This window comes from Poecile atricapillus, chromosome Z (assembly GCF_030490865.1).
Source record: "Poecile atricapillus isolate bPoeAtr1 chromosome Z, bPoeAtr1.hap1, whole genome shotgun sequence".
Lineage (NCBI taxonomy): Eukaryota > Metazoa > Chordata > Aves > Passeriformes > Paridae > Poecile > Poecile atricapillus.
In genome coordinates, this window is record NC_081289.1 from 135,058,511 (window position 1) to 135,075,762 (window position 17,252).

General features: G+C 42.0%; 1 protein-coding gene across 3 annotated transcripts in view; it reads right to left on the reverse strand.

The window, feature by feature from the left end:
- RAI14 (retinoic acid induced 14) overlaps nt 1-3,709 on the reverse strand; it is an 87,993-nt gene extending 84,284 nt beyond the window's left edge. For 2 of the 3 annotated variants that reach the window (XM_058864658.1, XM_058864656.1), the window contains exon 1: nt 3,601-3,709. The gene's annotated coding sequence lies outside the window, so the exon portion shown is untranslated. Of the gene's footprint in view, nt 1-1,790; nt 1,810-3,600 lie in introns of those variants that run through there. The other variant, XM_058864657.1, reaches the window with a different exon arrangement.
- Nucleotides 3,710-17,252: the final 13,543 nt, after the last annotated feature.

The following is a 17,252-nucleotide window of genomic DNA, read 5'->3' on the forward strand; positions in this document are numbered from 1 at the left end:
AGGGTGACAGCACTGGAACAGGCTGCCCAGAGAGGTTGTGGAATTTCCTTTTCTGGAAATATTCAAAACCATTCTGATCATGATCTTGTGCAACTTGCTCTAGTTGGACCTGCTTTGGCAGAGGGGTTGGACTAGATGATCTCCAGAGGTTCCTTTAAACCTCAGGCATTCTGTGATTCTGTGATCTTAATTGTAATCAAGTGTCTTTTTTCTGGTTTTAATCAGGTTTTTGAAATTTATATTCAATAGCAGCAGCACTAAGTGCTGTATAAATACCGGAGAAGAAGATACAGTGTTTAAGACACTTCTCCCAGCCTTCATAGACTTACGAATCTTCACATATCCCTTAGGGTTAATATGCTGGTGTCTCAAGCAAGTAGCTATAACCAAGGTCCTTAGAAAGTACTCAAATGTCAAAACTCTGCAGAGATATTTCAAAGTGTTCCAAAGTGCCTTTGGGAAGTCTGACATCTGCAAGAACTAACAGTAGCTCCCTGCCTCTCAAAAGTTATGAGAAAAGAAATAGAACATCATCAGCTACTGAAGTTACACTCACAGGCAGACCAGCATACAAATTCTTTTCATGTTGTAATGACTGAACAAATTTGGCTTTCACTCTCCTCTACCCATTCCCTCAACAGATTCATGTGGGAGGGGAAAAAAAAGAAAGGCGCATCTTGTTTTACAGTATTTTCAGTACTGGCAATGGCTTTCAGGCAGAAAATCAAAAGAAGACTTTGACAGCTTTAGAAAATGTACATAAGTTACTACAGTATAAGTTACAGATGAGTTTAGAACTCATCTAAAATGCGAGTTCTGCCTGCAGAGGAAAGACTTGCCAAGACCTAAATCTTCCCATGAAAATGCAGTAACCATGAGGCTCTCCCTGAGAGATGACCATCTCATGCTCAGCACACAGACCACCACCATCACCTCTGGGTGTTACCGGCCATCTTGTTCAGGACCTCAACAAAAGGGAAGGGTGCATTCTTCCACTCCTGTGCGCTTCCACTCCTGCAGTCCTTGGCAAGTACCTGGACTGTCAGCTAGTCCAAAGTGCCAGTGAGAGCTGCAGTTGCTCCCAGAGTTCAGCAGACTGGCATGTCTCTGGCAGCTGGACAGTGCCAAGCTCTTCTCTAACATATTACCAGAATTATACCTGTTAGCATTACTTCCCATGAACCATAAGAGCCCATGATCAGATGACTCTAAATATAAGGAGCAGCCAGGACTGACAACTCTGAAAGCAAAGTCCAAGCTCAAATACAGAGCTATTACCTGCATGCATCCACAGGCACCTAGACAGCAGCTCCAAAAAATGCTGACAACTGGGCAGGCTTCTCAGACATGCAAAGGTACAAACACAGCAGGACCCAGCTGCTCAAATCTATAACCCCAGAAGATGTTATGGATTGCTGTGCTTCTACCTTGGAATTTTTAGTACTCTGCTATGTCTGCTGTTAAGTAAAGCACTAAATATTTGAATTTATTTGTTCAAATTTCCCTTGGTTTTTTGTTTGTTTTTCTCTATATTTAGTTCAAGCACTATCCCTGTGCAAAAAGAACTAGACCACAATAAGCTCCCAAAAAAAATGTGATTAGGGTATTGTTATAGGAGGACTTAGAAATTACCAACATCTTACACAAGAACTAGCTTTCATGTTTCTCCAATCACGCTTCTCCCTCAAAAAAGGCATGAAGTCATCAGAGCAAGGGAGAAGGAAAACTGAACACACAGATAAAAAAAAAAAAAAGGAAGAGATGAGGCAAGCAAGTGATGAAATGCTTACATCACTTCATGAGGCGAGAGGTGTCCCATCTAGTCTCTTCTTCACTTGATGTTATCCATCTATCTCTTGGTTCAGGGAAATAGAGGGAAGGATGTAGCCTTTTATTACTTTGCTAGCTGACGGACTCTTGGGAAGGGGAAAAGAACAGCAGAGGGCCAATAGTTTTAGAGACTGGAAGAATGGGTGTCTGCTACTGCTCAGTGACTTATTGGCACTAAGCTTGGCTTCAAATCAAGGGAACCCTGAGCTCATATGATGCGTTGTTCTACCCAAAATGCTCTTTCACTCTGGTTCATATGTCTGTTATGCAATTCTTCTATTAGTAAATAAAATCTCATTCACAGCTTTCCATGAGTGTCCCAGGACAAGAGCCAAGCAGGTCATTGACAGATATTCACTAAATTCAGTCACTCCTAGTTAATCCTGGACACCAGAAAACCTTTCAAAAATGATGTATATGTAATTTCTGGCACTCAAAATAGAGATAGATAGATAGATAGATAGATAGATAGATAGATAGATAGATAGATAGATAGATAGATAGATATAGATATATTTTTTATTATTATATTTTATTATATTATTATATTATTATTTTTAATGACACAGCTAATCCTAGCAACCTGCTAGGATAGAGAAGAAAAGAAAACCAAAAAAAGAGACTACAGCTTCTACTAAAGCAGCAGTAGACTGGAAGTGTTTTATATCAGTGCTGTAGTAAGCACGTTCATACTCATTATAGAAGCAAACGAGAGAATTCGTTAGAGATCCTGCAAGGCTGTTAAAGCATACTCTTTTCACAAGGAGAAAGTTAAGAATGTCACAAGTGGGAACAGCAGACTGCAGAAAGCTTGAGCTGCCAAACGCAGTGCAAGAGGAAAATAGATCTTTTGCATGCCCTGTGAGAACTTAGAAGCACAGGTTCTCGATTAAACTCGATGCTATTCCTAAAGCAGACTACTTTTTTCTTTTTTTTTTTTTTTCTTTTTTTTTCTTTACAGCGATAGAAAACCTGGATCTGTTAAGCCTGCTCTGCCATAGGACGGTGCAGCCCCCTGCGCGCCCGCGGGGTACGGGGATCCGCGACCGGCAGCGAGGCGGGGGGACCGGCGGGGCATTTAATCGGGGATCCGCGACCGGCAGCGACCCTGCCCTCCACGGGCTCCCACCAAACCCCGGGGGAGAGCACCGGGACACCCGGGGCCACCCTTCTGGTCGGAGGGTCTCTGAGGGTTCCCTCGGGGGAGGATTTACTCCCATCAGGGCGCCCCGGGACGGGCAGCGCCGCTGCCGGGGCTCAGCCGGACCTGAGCTACCAGTGACCCCCGAGCCCGGGGCGGCTCGGCTCGGGGCCGAGGGACCCGCGGAGACCCCTCTGCGGGCGGCAGGGTGCGGGGCAGGGAACCGGCGGTGCCATCCCTCACCCCCGCGGGCGGCTGTCACTGCCTGCCACGCATCTCGAGAGGAAAACAAAACAAAACAAAGCAATCAAAACATTAACTACATAGTAAACGAAAATAAACAGTCAAACGGCAGCGACTCACGGGCTGCGTCCCCCCGCTGCTCCCCGCTCCTCCACACCAGGCAAACGGGGCGCTCCGGCAGCGCCCGGCGGAGAGAAGGGAGAAGCTCCCTCCTGTTGCGCCCCTCAGAGGTTCCCCCGCTCGGGCTCCCCCGAGGAAGCGCCCGGAGCCCCCCGCGCCGGGGGGCGGCGGCGGGAGCAGGTGGGCGCCGCACACAAAGCCCCGTTCACAGCGCCCGCCGCCGAGCGCGCACCGACCCGCGCCCGCCCCCCGCGCCGCGTCCTCACCTCATGGAGCGCCCGTGTCCCGCTACGCCGGCGCGGCTGTGCCGGGAGCCGCGCAGGCAGCGATCGGCGGCGCTGCCGAAGGGCGGAGCGGCGGCGCCGAGCGCCCCGGGACACTCGGGGGCGGGAGCGGCGGGCGCGGCGCGGCGGCCACGTGACGGCGGGGGCTGCGGCCCAGAGCGGCTCGGCCCGCCCCCGGCGGGGGCTGCGGCCCAGAGCGGCTCGGCCCGCCCCGGTTGGGGGTGCGGAGGGGAGGGGAGCGAAGCGGAGGGTGTTGGTGCGGGAGGCGGGAAGGAGACCACCCTGCCGGCTCTGGGCGGGCGTGTGTCTCTGAAGGCGTGTGGGGAGCCAGGGAATCACTGAGCGTGCCGAGTTGGAAGGGCCCCACAAGGATCGTCGGAGTCCTACTCGTGGTCCTGCGCAGGACACCCCAAGAGTCACAGCATGTGCCTGGGAACATTGTCCAAGCACTTCTTGAGCTTTGTTAGGCTTGGAGCTGTGACCACTGCCCTGGGCAGCCTGTTCCCGTGCCCAGCCACCCTCTGGTTGCCTGTGGTTGCCAACTAGCCCTAGTACCTTCTCCTGATATCCAGCCTAAACCTTCCCTACCACGACTTCAGGCCCTTCCCTCAGAGCCTGACACTGGTCACCCCAGAGAAGAGATCAAGGTCTGCCCCGATCTCTTCTCCTCCTGAGGAAGTTGTAACTGCAGTAAGGTCGCCCCTCAGTCTCCCCCAGGCTGAAGGTGGGTGCCAGGCCACTGCCATCTCTGGGTGCTTTGGGATCTCCTAAGGATAAAGCTGGGGATGGGGGAAGGGGCCAAACCTATCTCAAGGACTAAACACAAGGACTTCAGTGTATGAGGGAAGTCCTGCATTTTGGTTCTCCCCAAAGCTTCCCTGTATGTCAAATGCCCCATTGTCAGATCTCTAGGTAGAAAGGATTGTTAGAGAAGAAAAAGAAATGGGCTACTTCTTGTTCAGAATCCGTATTATTGACTGGTGTAGTGTTTGGCTACATAGGATCTTAGAGGTCAGGGAATCACAAGTGGGCTTTGTAGCAGTACCAAGGTTCTGATTCCCTGGACCTGCTCTAGTCTGTTTCCCATGTAGGCCAAACACTTTTCAAAGTAGAACCTCTGGAGCGCCCGTTCTTGACTCTTCTGTCAAGTCAATGGCAAACCACCTTGACGTCTCACCAAAAAGATCAGGTGATCTATGCAAGACCTGGCACACTTTGTCTACGAGTTAATGTGTTCAGTGCACCTCTGCCTACCATCCCACCTCAAGGGTCCTGCCAGAGCTGCTTCCCATCATGTTCTGCCAGAGCTGTTTCATATCTCCTGGTTTTGCTGACCACAGCTGGGCTCCCTGACTGAGAGGTTCTCCTTTAATCTCTGTGATCACTCTTACCTTCTCTGTTCTCAACAGTATCCACACCTTCTGAAGTGGCAAACAGTACAGGGAGGAAATGAGCACTTCAAAACTTTAGGTCATTATTGTAATAGTGGCAAGTATTGTTATTAAACAAATACACTTGATTATCTCCAGAAGTATACTTTCCTCTGCTAATCTGCAGCCCTTACCTTGGTCAATTTGTTCGGCATGTGTTTTATGTCTGAGAACAGCCATCACTGTGCCAGCACTGTTTCTTTTATTTATTTATTTTTATTAAAAGGACACACCCCAAAATGTTAATCTAATATAGTTAATGATAAGAGCATAATTTGCACAAAACCAATAAAAACAGGAAAATCAAGCTTTCCCTGCAATGCTAGCTCATCAGATACAAAACATGTTCCATTTTCTATTGAATTGTCTTTAATTCCTCTTAAGAAGCCAAATATATTTGTATTGTTAGAAAGTCTCTTGCCTACTTAGAGCAAAACCAGCAAATGTCTGTGTAGTTATGTGTGACTAACCTGAAAATGTTAGTTAGTCATCACCTCTTGCATTTGCCTAGTATGATTTTTATTTCCATTCTAAATGCCAACATATAATAAAGATGGAGTTTGGATATGTTTGTACGGGATATTCACATATAAAATGACACATGAATAACTGATAGTACCTTCTGTCTACAGTATCATAAAATGTTCAGTTCTTGAGAAGTGGAAATATTTCCTATTTCCCAGAGAAGTATTTTTCTTCATATAAGCTGTGGACCAAGGTAAAGGCTTTGGGGTGTGTTGTTGCAGCAAGCTTAAATGCATTAAACCAATCTGATCCATGCCTCAGAACCTGACTGCCCTCTAGGTTAGTCTTCTTGCATGGAAGGCTATCCTTTCTTCTCTTCTTTCCTGAGCCCCCTTTTGGGTCCCCTTCCAAGGGCCAGTCACTGCCTTTTATTCAAAACACTCCTATGTAATTTTGTGGCTGGAGCCTCTGCAGACAGAGGACAAAGCTGGGAGCTGGATGAGCTCAGCTCTGTTCCAAATTTTGCCCTTGCTGTGCTATGGTACTCTGCCATGGTCATGTTTTTCCACCTGTGCTCCTACTCTGGGGCAAACACAACTCTTTAAGAGCTTCATTAAATACTCAGCATAAGCTAACAAGTTGTTAGATAGATGGAGAGGACTGAATCTGTGAAGTACATCCTACACAAGCAGCTTCTCTCAAAATTTAAATATTAGCATGTTGTCTGTGTTACACCCTTCCTGTGCCCCTCCATTCCTTTGTGCAGCAGGCATGATGTGAGGATGGGAGAGCAAGAGACTACCCTCCTCTGCTCAGTCTCCTGGAAAATGTGAGAGGTTGCACTCAGTTTTGACTTGGAATTGGCTGCCCACAGTGAGGATATAATGAAACCACCTATGCATTCCTAGCCATGTCTCCAGAAGGGAGAGGCCTGGAAGTGGCTTAAAGATGCCTTTAATCACATCTTATCACTCAGTCTTGATAGCATCTGCTAATTAGCTTCCCTTGTCACAGTCAATTTTTTTTATGCTGCTCCTGGCTAGTTTGTTGTTTTGGTTTTTTTTTTCCCTGCTCCTGGCCACTGCCTTTAGCAGAACACAAAGCACTGGCCGCATCTCCACCTAGAAATCATTTGCAAAGGAAATCACACTCCTGAGTTGGCTGATCATTTCCTGCTACCCCTTCCAGCAGCCTAAACCTGTTCTATAAGCTCCAAGTGCTGCATTTTCAGTTCTCCTGTTGGACTTGTTCCGGTTTGATTATTTTCAGTTGTAATATAGTTTGATTTACTAATCCTGGCTGTTATTTTTCACTGATGTACAATTTAAAGAGAGTTTAGGTTTAGATATTAAGACATGATTTTCTTTCCAGACTCTTCTTTGCCTACAGTAAAAGAATTTTTTTTCATTCTTTGTAGCAGATGTCCCCCATAAATGCAAGAATCACTGTGGTAACAAGTGAGACAGTTAAAAACTGTAATTTTTATCTGCTTCCACCAGAGCACTTTCTTTTTTTAATAACTTGTTAGCACGGAAAGGAGGTGATTGATGCCTCTTCACAATATGGTATGTTTAGAAAACTTGGTCGGGAATTTTTTGCCTTTACAGTTTCCATGCTCTTCATATAGCAACAGCAATGAGCCTGATGGAGACAACACAGGAAAACACTAAAAGTTGCAGAAACTCACAACTGGAGTTGTTCAAACTAGGCTCTTAAATGAGACAGAATCTTCAGAGAGAGGAAAGCCTACCTATGGACTTATTTTACTTTGAAATGAACTCTCAAAGTGTGAAGGAACAATCCAGTAATAGTTGCAGGGAATTATCTAGATTATTTCAACTTTCTCTTTCAAGATGGATTTCTTCCACCTCCAACAACCATTCTTTCTCACAGTTTTTACATCTGCACTCACCTTTGCATATCCTTCTGCAAGGAGCCCCAGTTTGTAACTTGACTTCTTCACAATCCCAGGTGACATTTCTTGGAAAGCTCCAGTGAAATTTTGCCTCTGTGATGATTCGTCCTGTACCACAGGTTCCTGCTTTGCCGTGGCTTCAAGGGGCCCGTGAGGCTGGGCTGCCCTTTGAATCTGAATATTCCTCCTCTGTCATAGGAACAGAAATCAGGAGCCAATGGAGGGGGCTCTGTGCTGTCTGTGTTACTGCTGCTAAACCCTTCAGTGGTTTTGCAGCAGAGATTGGGTGAACCCTGGAGACCCAGCCCTAAACAGCAACCTTACCTTAGTAGGGCCTAATAGATGCATCAGTTAGGAGAGAACAGAAATGTAGTTTGCTGGTTTTGCCCTGTGAGAGAAAGGACATTATCTGCCTCGGGTTATACTTTTCATCTTAGTTTGTAGCTACTGGAATATACAAAAGGAATTAATGCAGTCCTTCTTAAGTACAAAGAGTAAAAATTGTTTTCTTTTTTCTTTCCTCTTTCTCACATTATTACGGAAATGCTAGTGTCTTTGATATGAAAGTGATTATGTAGGTTTAACTAGAAGAAAAAAAAGGTTTTTTTTCCTTTTCACCAACATCCAATGTAAAACGAGTTTATTTTGTATATCTTCCCTGTAGGGACAAACTCAGCTATGTGTTGCATGGAAGTGGGCTTGATGATCTAATGCGGCTTTCCCACAAAGCCTCAGAATTACTCCATAACATATTTAATTCTGAAAGTATTTTAAAAGTACAAGCCCATTGAAACAACGAAAGAAAATGACACACTCCTTACACAAACAGACTGTGCTTGAAATGGCAGGGCACCTATGCTTTTTTAAATTTAAAAATGAAAAAGAGTTTAAATTCTTCTCACAGAAAAGTTCATCAAGCAGAAAAACAACTGACCAAACAGACATCAAAACCTCTGGAGGTAAAGAACCAAGCTTTCTTACAAGCCTGTCCCAGAATTAACAGGTCATATTTCAGGTCTCAGTACCATAAATACTGTTTATGTGTAGCATCTACTGCTTAATCCTTGAGTTAGGACTGCTTTATTCCCTCTTGCACAGGTGCCTGGAAATTCTGTTCATATGGGCATGCTCAAGTTTTCTGTATTCTACAAGCAAGAGGAAGATTTTCCTCTCTGCTTGGCCCCATAGATACAGATGGGAGCCAGCATCACTTATGAGAAAATCCTCTACCCAGACATTGCACCTTGAGGCTTCCCTGAAAGCTTGAGGGCTGAGATTTCTCAAAAGCCAGATGGGAACACCTGTGTGAAGCCACCAGACTACCTCAGACAGGGAGAGCACACCTTGAACAAAGCTGACTTCCACGCCTCCACAAATATAAAGGGCTCTTTGAAGGCAAATCACCGAAAGTCCTGAAAGGCCAGCTGCCCAAGAACAACCAAGAAGAAGATTACTCTAATCTGAGGATCACTAAAGACCAAAATTCTTAGTATTTAATTACACTGTTGAGCACTTTGATTATGTTGTCGCAGCACAAAAGTCAAAGCAGTTCCCACAGCAAGAGGCGGCTACATGCCTTATACACTCCACACAGGAGTGCAGGGAGTTGCTTTGTCTTTAGTCTTGCTCTAAGGCTCCTTTTCCAGTCAGAATTTGTAAATCAATTTCCTCTTCCCATTCAAACCTGAAAAAACCACATTCCTGCATATTTTATATGACTATTTGCATTACAGAGAAGCCAAATACCTTGCAAATGGCATTTCAAACTGCCTATTTTTTGTCTTTGCTCTTCACAGGATTTCTTAATGCATTTGGCATCAGCAAGCTGAAACTCCAGTTCTGTCCCATGCTGTATTCCCATGACAAGATTTCTGCTGCTGATTTTGTTGTGGAGGTTCAAAATCCCATATGCATTCTAACTTTGTTGACATTCTTCCAGGTTTTGGAAAAGAAGTTTCCTTACATCTTCAGAGAAACCAAATCTCACTTTGTCAGTCATCTGTTTTGTTTTTTAAAATGCTTCTCTGATGCAGAGTGTTTCAGACCATATTAGAAGAATCCAAGGATTGTTTCCACTGTATCATGATAATCAAACTTTGTGTCTCATTCATAATTGCATGCAAAGGCCCCTGCCTCTGCTGGGGTTGGTGTAAATGAGTGTCAGACATTCCTTTTTACTTCTCAGAGATGGTTACAGCATTTGTCCTGCATCACAAGAAAAAATATCAAAGGGTTGGAAAGTGGGATGGGATCCAAGTTTAAGACTGCGATTTAGTGTGGAGACATTGGAGATTTCTGCACTTTGCACAAGGACAGATATAAATCTTAGGTAATCCTGCGCCAGCAGAGAGGCTTTTCTTAAGGACTTCTACAAATGAAGCATCTAATTACCACCAAAAAATAGCAAACAAAGGAGTGAGAGTAAATCTTTAATATGGTGTAGCAGTCCTTAAAGACTGTGACAAACCAAAACATGACAGAGGTATATAGATGAACTAAGAAATTTATAAATATGGACCTGAGGGCAGAGTTTCATGAAGTGATGAGGTCTGGCTTTGGCATTATCAAAGTTTAAAAATGCCAAAGCCACGTTATCCAGAGTATAAGTTCAGTCTACTCAATAGAAATCGTTCATACTTTCTTGAAATTATTTCTTTAAAGTGATTTCTTCTGTCTAATGGAATTTTTCTCATGTGAAATATCATGTATCTCTACAAAGTTTTGCTGAACTGTTGTCTATTCTCACAGTTTTACATTGTGTGCCTAATCTTTTGCTTGAATATTCAGTATCAGGCAGTTCACTGCCTAATGCCAAAGTATCTTCAATTCACCTGTTTAGCAGGCTCCTCTGGCCTTGAGGGAAGAAATAACTTGTATGCCATGTGAATGACCCTTGGGATCACATCATCCTCTGTGAGTGTTGTGTCAAACGGTCAGTGGTCACCTTCTCCTTCCTACACACTCACCCATCTTTCATGACCAGTTGGAGATTCAAGGGTCTGTAACTGAGTCTAGGCCAAATATTGCCCTTCTCTCCCAGTCAGAGAAACACAAACCTATCTTCTGCTTTCCAATTACACCAAACAGACCACAAGCCTTTATTTCCTAGGAACCATTAGGTCCCTTGTGCACATCAGTGTAAACACCATATGGTAGATGTGCAGATCTCTTGCCATACCAATACACGTTAGGTGTACTCAGATTTAAGGCAGATCCTGTTTATGCTGGGAGGTGCCTAGCTATGCCCAAATCCATTAATAATTACCTTGAAACCATGGGCTGTTATAACTGATGTTATGCAGAGTTCCTAGAAGTTAAGGCTCTTATCTTCAGCTCCTAACCGGGATCAGCAAGATCATTGAGTGTCTTACTGTTGTCCTTCAGTAAACAAAACATACAGATTTCAGTTTGCTCCTACCAGTTCTTTATGAGAAAAGAACTTTAGAACTTTTTTTTTTTTTTTTTAGTTTGAACTGCTGCCCAAGAAATGAGAAAAAAAAGTTGTTTTTTTCTTCTTTATTTCAAGAGTGCCACTTATGCAGAGAGATTTGATTTTACAAAAGGTTCTGGTGGTACTGACCTCTAAGGAAATACAGAGCCTGACTCTGGAACCTGTTAGATTTTGCCCTGGGAGCTGAAGTCTGTTCAGGCAGGTTGTGACAGTGAGAGCCCAGCTGACAACACAGTGCTGCTTTCAATTCCTTTAGTTTTCAGGATTAATAAGAACCATTAAATACAGACATTTGGAACATTTGTTTCTAATCAGCTGCCCTACTTCTGGTGCCCTGAAAGTAAGAATGTGATTACTGAGAGATATGGATACAGTTTATTAATCCAATTTTAAGTACATTTAAAAGTAAAAGACAAGAAACCATAGCCTCAGGTTGAAATTATTACTGGAAGGAATGGAACCATTTACAATAAAATGTAATAATAAAGCACAAAAATAATTAAGAAAGAATTGCTTGCTTGGGTGCTTGTTTGTCATTTTGTTTTACTCTGCAGTTGGAAAACACCTTTGCAAATAAACAGTGCATGCATTTTAGCAGTAAGGATGTTGTCAATTGTATTTTAAGTAGCTGAGTAGCAAAATTATAGCTGCAATTGGATGCTGAAGAGTGGAGACAGAAGGACACAGTACACTTTTTTTTCTATGAACATTAGATAGTTCATGATTGTTGGAATGAAATAAAAACCAAGTGCCTTAAAATAATTTTATTGCCGTTTCTCAGTATTTACTTCTGCAATCATATGCAGAACCAAGTGGTTTTTCTTTAGAAATTTCAAAGAAAGGAAGAGTCTTGAGGATATTTGTGCACATGAAAGCTTACAAAATGGTTATTGAACCATCATTTTCTGTCATTTTATTTTAAAAGAAGTGTAGGTCACCTTCCCCCTTTTATCAAATGAGTCTTCCAAACTCCACAACTTAATTTTCTCTAGGCAGCTATTCATGAGGAACCATATTTGAACCAGATCACTAAATAATATACTAAAGTTATTACTTGCAAATATTTTAAATGAAGATGCTAAAATCTCTGAGTTTTGATATATTTGTATTTTCTGTCATCAGCTGGGCCCATATTTGATCTCTGTCTAGAAATTATTTCTTGCTGGGAAAAAGTCTTAGCCTCTGCTGTTCTGCCTTTTGGATCAAGTTTCTCCTTCTCTCCTTAGATATCCAACAGATTTCAATTTGGGTCAAAACATCACAATTACATTAAATCACTCCTAAATTCAGCCTTGCCATTTATTCCAGAGTCCTGCATCTGATGTTCTTAGTCCAGTTTGTATATGAACTAGCATGCAGAATGAAATTGGAATCACATTCACCATCATTATATCTGGATCATGCATTATTAAGGCTTTATTATAAGGCTGCAGTGAGATAGTATCTGGTTGAAATGAGAGGCAGACTGGTGAAGATTCAGTTTCTGGTACCAACTTCATCCTTCAACATAGCCAGTACTCTGAGAGATTTGTTTGAAGAACTGTTTTTTCTGGAGAAAGCAAATAGGGTCCCTTTGCCCTGAGAGTTTTTATTAATCTAATACATGCGATGAGAAATTCCTTTTGGAATGGAAGCCTTGACTTTGAATTTTATGTTCACTTTTATTTCTACCAAAGCTTTCATGCAGCTTTTGAACTTCACCTCTCTTTCTCCAAGCACCACACCTTCCCAAGACTCTGCTCTGTTTCAGGAACCTGAGTGTCCCACATGCTGTCCTTCAAAATATATCAAATCAGACCTTTTTTCCATCAATGAGAAATGAATATTATATAACAAATAGCAGGGCTCAGTGAGATACACCTTCCCAGCCAGGACAATTGCTGCCAATGTCTGCTTTAGCAAGACATTTAAGGCTTAGGTCCCCATAGATTCACTACACCAGTCAGGAGTTCTTCCTTCAGACAGCATTTGGCCTTGTCCCCTGAGCAAACTGTCCCCAAAGCAGGTGGTTCAAAGACATCCAAAGAGCAGATTTCTGATTTAGACCCCTAAAATCTCCTCCTTCCATGTCTCCAACAAGGAGTTGGAATGTTTAATAGGCTTTTGGGGTGGAGGTTCTTCTGAATCTAATTGATCTCCTCTCTGAGGTGACAGGGTGACAGGGTCTGAGGGAAGGGTCTGGAGTTGTGTCAGGGGAGGATATCAGGAAAAGGTTCTTCCCCAGAGGGTGGCTGGGCACTGGAACAGGATCCCCAGGGAAGTGGTCACAGCACCAGCCTGACAGAGGTCAAGAAGCATTTGAATGCACTCAGGCACATGGTGTGACTCTTGGGCTGTGCTGTGCAGGGCCAGGAGATGAACTCAATGATCCTTGAGGGTGCCTTCCAATTTAGCTGGTTCCACAGTTCTGTCATTCATATGCACCAAAGTTGCTCTTCAAGTCAAACCAAAATGATGGGAGTTAACTCTGTAGCCACACCAAACCACAATGTTAGTGCACACACAGTGCAAGTTTCCTGACTTACTCTAAACATGATTACTTTAACCCCCTTGAGGAACCAGAACCAGGACATTCCCTTTGCTGTGTACACTACAGCAAATACCTACTACACTACTACAGCAAATACCTGTCCAAATCCTTTCTCTGCATGCAAGGAGGGAGGATTGCATGGTACACATGCATGAGAGCTGTATCAAATTAAATTGAATCCATGCCATGCCAACAGGCATTTAGGTCTAAGTTCAGATCATGATGGAGTGAGATTGCCATCAGTATTTAGCAAAATTTAATCCACAAAGTAGAACAAAGTTCTGTATGCACCTGGTATCCAAAGAAGCATTTATGCATTAGGAATTGTTTTGTGCTTTGTGTAACTTCCAGCAGGTTAGTGAACAATGGGATATTTCTCATGAAAGGCATAATTGAACTACAAAAATTTGTTTAAAAAAATCCTTAGTTATGCTGTAATTTTACCTGACCTCAGTAAGAAATATTATACACAAAATTTATAACTGTTTATGCTTTTGTTTGGGATTTTTTTTTTGTGGTTTTGGTTTGGTCTGTGTTTGTGTTTTGTATTTTTTTTGTTGTTGTTTTTTTCCCACTTCTTCCTCTTGTGGATAGTCAGAGAACAGTCTCTTCCCTTCAGTTTACTATCCATTTGTGATCAGTCTCAGGGCAAGGAGATTAGCACAGACTTCTGCTTTGTGGGCTCCTTACTGTATATGGAATTGCATTTAACATCAACACTTTTATTTTCTGAGGATATTTATTCATCAAGAATTTTGTGAAAAAATTACAAAAAAAAATACAAAATCTTAATTTAATGCCAAATTATCTACTCATTTACAGGCATGATTTGTATTGTCTACTACATTTTAAATTCCTTTGGAGTGGATCCAATTACATTTTCACTGCTTTTCCTGCCTTGGTGCAAATAAGAACCTATCCATGTACTCCATTCTTTCCTTTAGCTAATATTTCATAGGTCTCTGGTTGAGGAGCCAGCTCTGCTTCCATTTACGTGGTTACAGCTCCCAGAAACAGTAAAGGCTGAATCCTTAGGTATTATCTCATTATTTAAACTAATTATGGGAGTGCTAACAAAAGCTGAGTAAGCACTGAATCCTAGGTTCTTGGCTATATCCTTCATCAGCATTCCAACCATACCAATATAGATGGCAGATTTGAAAGCTTCTTTTCATTGGTTGTGGGTTTTTAATTCTCTGTACTTACCAACTTGGAATCTATGGTTTTCAAAACAAAATAAATTAAGTGGAAATCCTAATAATCCAAAATCTTGATGTACCATTAAGATAGAGCTACTTATCTGATTATGTACTTGTTCTTTAGGTTTAGGTTAGGTTGCATCACCAAAGACCAGCTCAAAACTGGCTAAGCACACAGCTAAGCCAGCCACATCTTTGCACAGAAATGTTATAATACTTTTTAGCAAAAGCAAATTATCCTTATAAATTTTGCTTTCAATAAGAATTCTTTTTACTGCATATCCCATCAATTAATAGTTAGAGTATTTAGTTTGGAAATGCAGAAGAGGCTCATTGTTACTTTCTGGTTCTTGAAATTCTCAAAGGACAGACATGCATGTACAGAATTAGAATAAAGTGACACAGATGGCAGAACTGGTATCTGTAAAGGACCAGTCCTGGGAAGACTTACTTAGGTAGTTTCATCTCAAGAAAATGGTTCAACTAAAATAGAACAGATTATAAATATAAGAATGTGAGGCATAAATTGCAGGAAAACACCTAAAACTGGTGGTGGTGTGTGTATTATGTCTAGTCAAAATCACTCCAACATATATTCTTCAATCTTTTTATTTCATATAAACGCATCATTCTAAGGTTTTCCTTTCCCTGTTACAGAAGTGCTCTGAAGATGTGCTTAAGAGCCTGAGTGCTTCTCATCATGCCTCCGAGTAGTGGAAGGTTGAAACTCTACAGATTGCTAATCAATAGGACCGATTTATGTTTAATTTAAATTTTCATCCATGGGAACACATCTTATGACTTTGTTGCTCTGAGATGAATTGAAATCCATAACAAAGGAATATAAGAAGAACATTCAGTGTTTCTGTTGGATATATAAGCTGTGTATATTAAACTGGAATTTTGGTGTGTAAGATTCTTTCACAGTCTATTTCTTCAGGGCTATAAATCAGGTGTGCAGGATGTCCTTACTAGTGCCAAGACCAGCCATCAAACATAATTTATGCTGACAGTTCTCTTCACTGATCAGAGTACAATTTGGGTTTCATAGCCATGCATCTAAGTAAATTCAAAGCTCTCCCAGGTAACATGTATAAATTTTTGAGAGGACCTTGCATCCATCAGGGTTTTTAAAAAATATTTCCATTAGTAATGACAATAATTGATTAAATAAGTTACTCTAGTTCCTCCTCTCCACGACCCTCCCCCACACCTTTTGTCTTTCAGTCTCCAACCCATTTGCTCTGTTTGTCTGAATTTTTTCCTTTACACCCCCACTTCATCCCTTTGCCCTTTTCCACGACCTGTGTTTTCCTTTCTTGTGGGGTTTGTTCCCTTCTATTTGCCTCTGTTTCTCCCACTCTTGTTTTGACACTGCCTCTTTCTCCTCCTCCCCTCTCTCTTCTTCCATCCATTGTTTCTTCCCAGGAACCGTGGCAGCGAGGGCAGCGTTCACGATGGGATTCAGCTTTTCTAGGCTGCTGATCATGAGCTGATCTTTTTGAAGACTGTGTTTTAATTAATAAATCTAGAGTTACACCCAAGTATGAGTACTCCAACAAAGGAGCTTTATATTACAGAGCTGACAACCATTTTCTCTGAAAAAAAGAAAGCTTATGTCTTTCTGACTAATTTTTCAGGCTATCACTCCTCAAAATATATTCCCTTCCTAGAACATACTATGTTTCTGGAACACAGATCTCCTGACTTCCCCCATTAATTATGTTGGAAAGCAGAAGGGCACTTGAGCAAGCCCTAAAGGTGAAAAGAATGTGAACAAAATATCAAAGCTGAGGATAAATTCTCATTTTACGGTAGGTCAAAATGGGCACAATTTTCACAATGGAACAGAACACAGTTTGCCACCAGGCTTCCCCACTAGTACATCAGGTAGCTATAGCTGGCCTTATGTATGCTTGGAATTTTAGTTATTTGTGCATTTGAGACTTGCATTCATATTAAACTTTATCTACACGGCTCTGCCGATGAAAGGAGACGTCTGAATATCTGTAAATTGCAATAATATCTCAGACTGATGTTATGGGGCATTAGTGGAAAGTAGTAGTTGTCCCCTGTGATTCAGCACAAATCCAAAAGGGAATTTTCAAGGCAGACGGATATCCTCTCAGGACATGAGTGTGAGTTCTTGCAAGTTATTGGACTGGATAAAAGGTTAACTGAGAAAAATTCTGAAATATAGGCTACATCTGTGATGAGATTGAATGTTCACAGTGGTCACTTTTAACTATAAAAATACATCTATCACATTTTTTTCCCCTGTAGATCTTTATCTTTTTGTTTGTTTATTTGTAAACCGCTGTAGAACTTATAGCATTTTTGCAACGGTAAGAGAATAAAAATACAGTAACATTTTTTGCTTGGTTTGCTTTTTACCTTTGAACATAATTTGTTCACTTCACTGGGAATTTACTGGGAAAATCACAAATAAACTTTTTTAATAGGAGGAAAAATCATGTGAGGGAATGTAAATCTGTTCACAATAGACTTGTCTTCCATTTATAAACTCTGATGTTTCCAAGGAAGATTTTTAATAGAAACCTTGTGTTCATACCCAGTTGCTGATAAAAACCTTTGCAATTTGGGTGCTGTGATTAACTAAGATCTGTAAGGCACAACTCCTGGT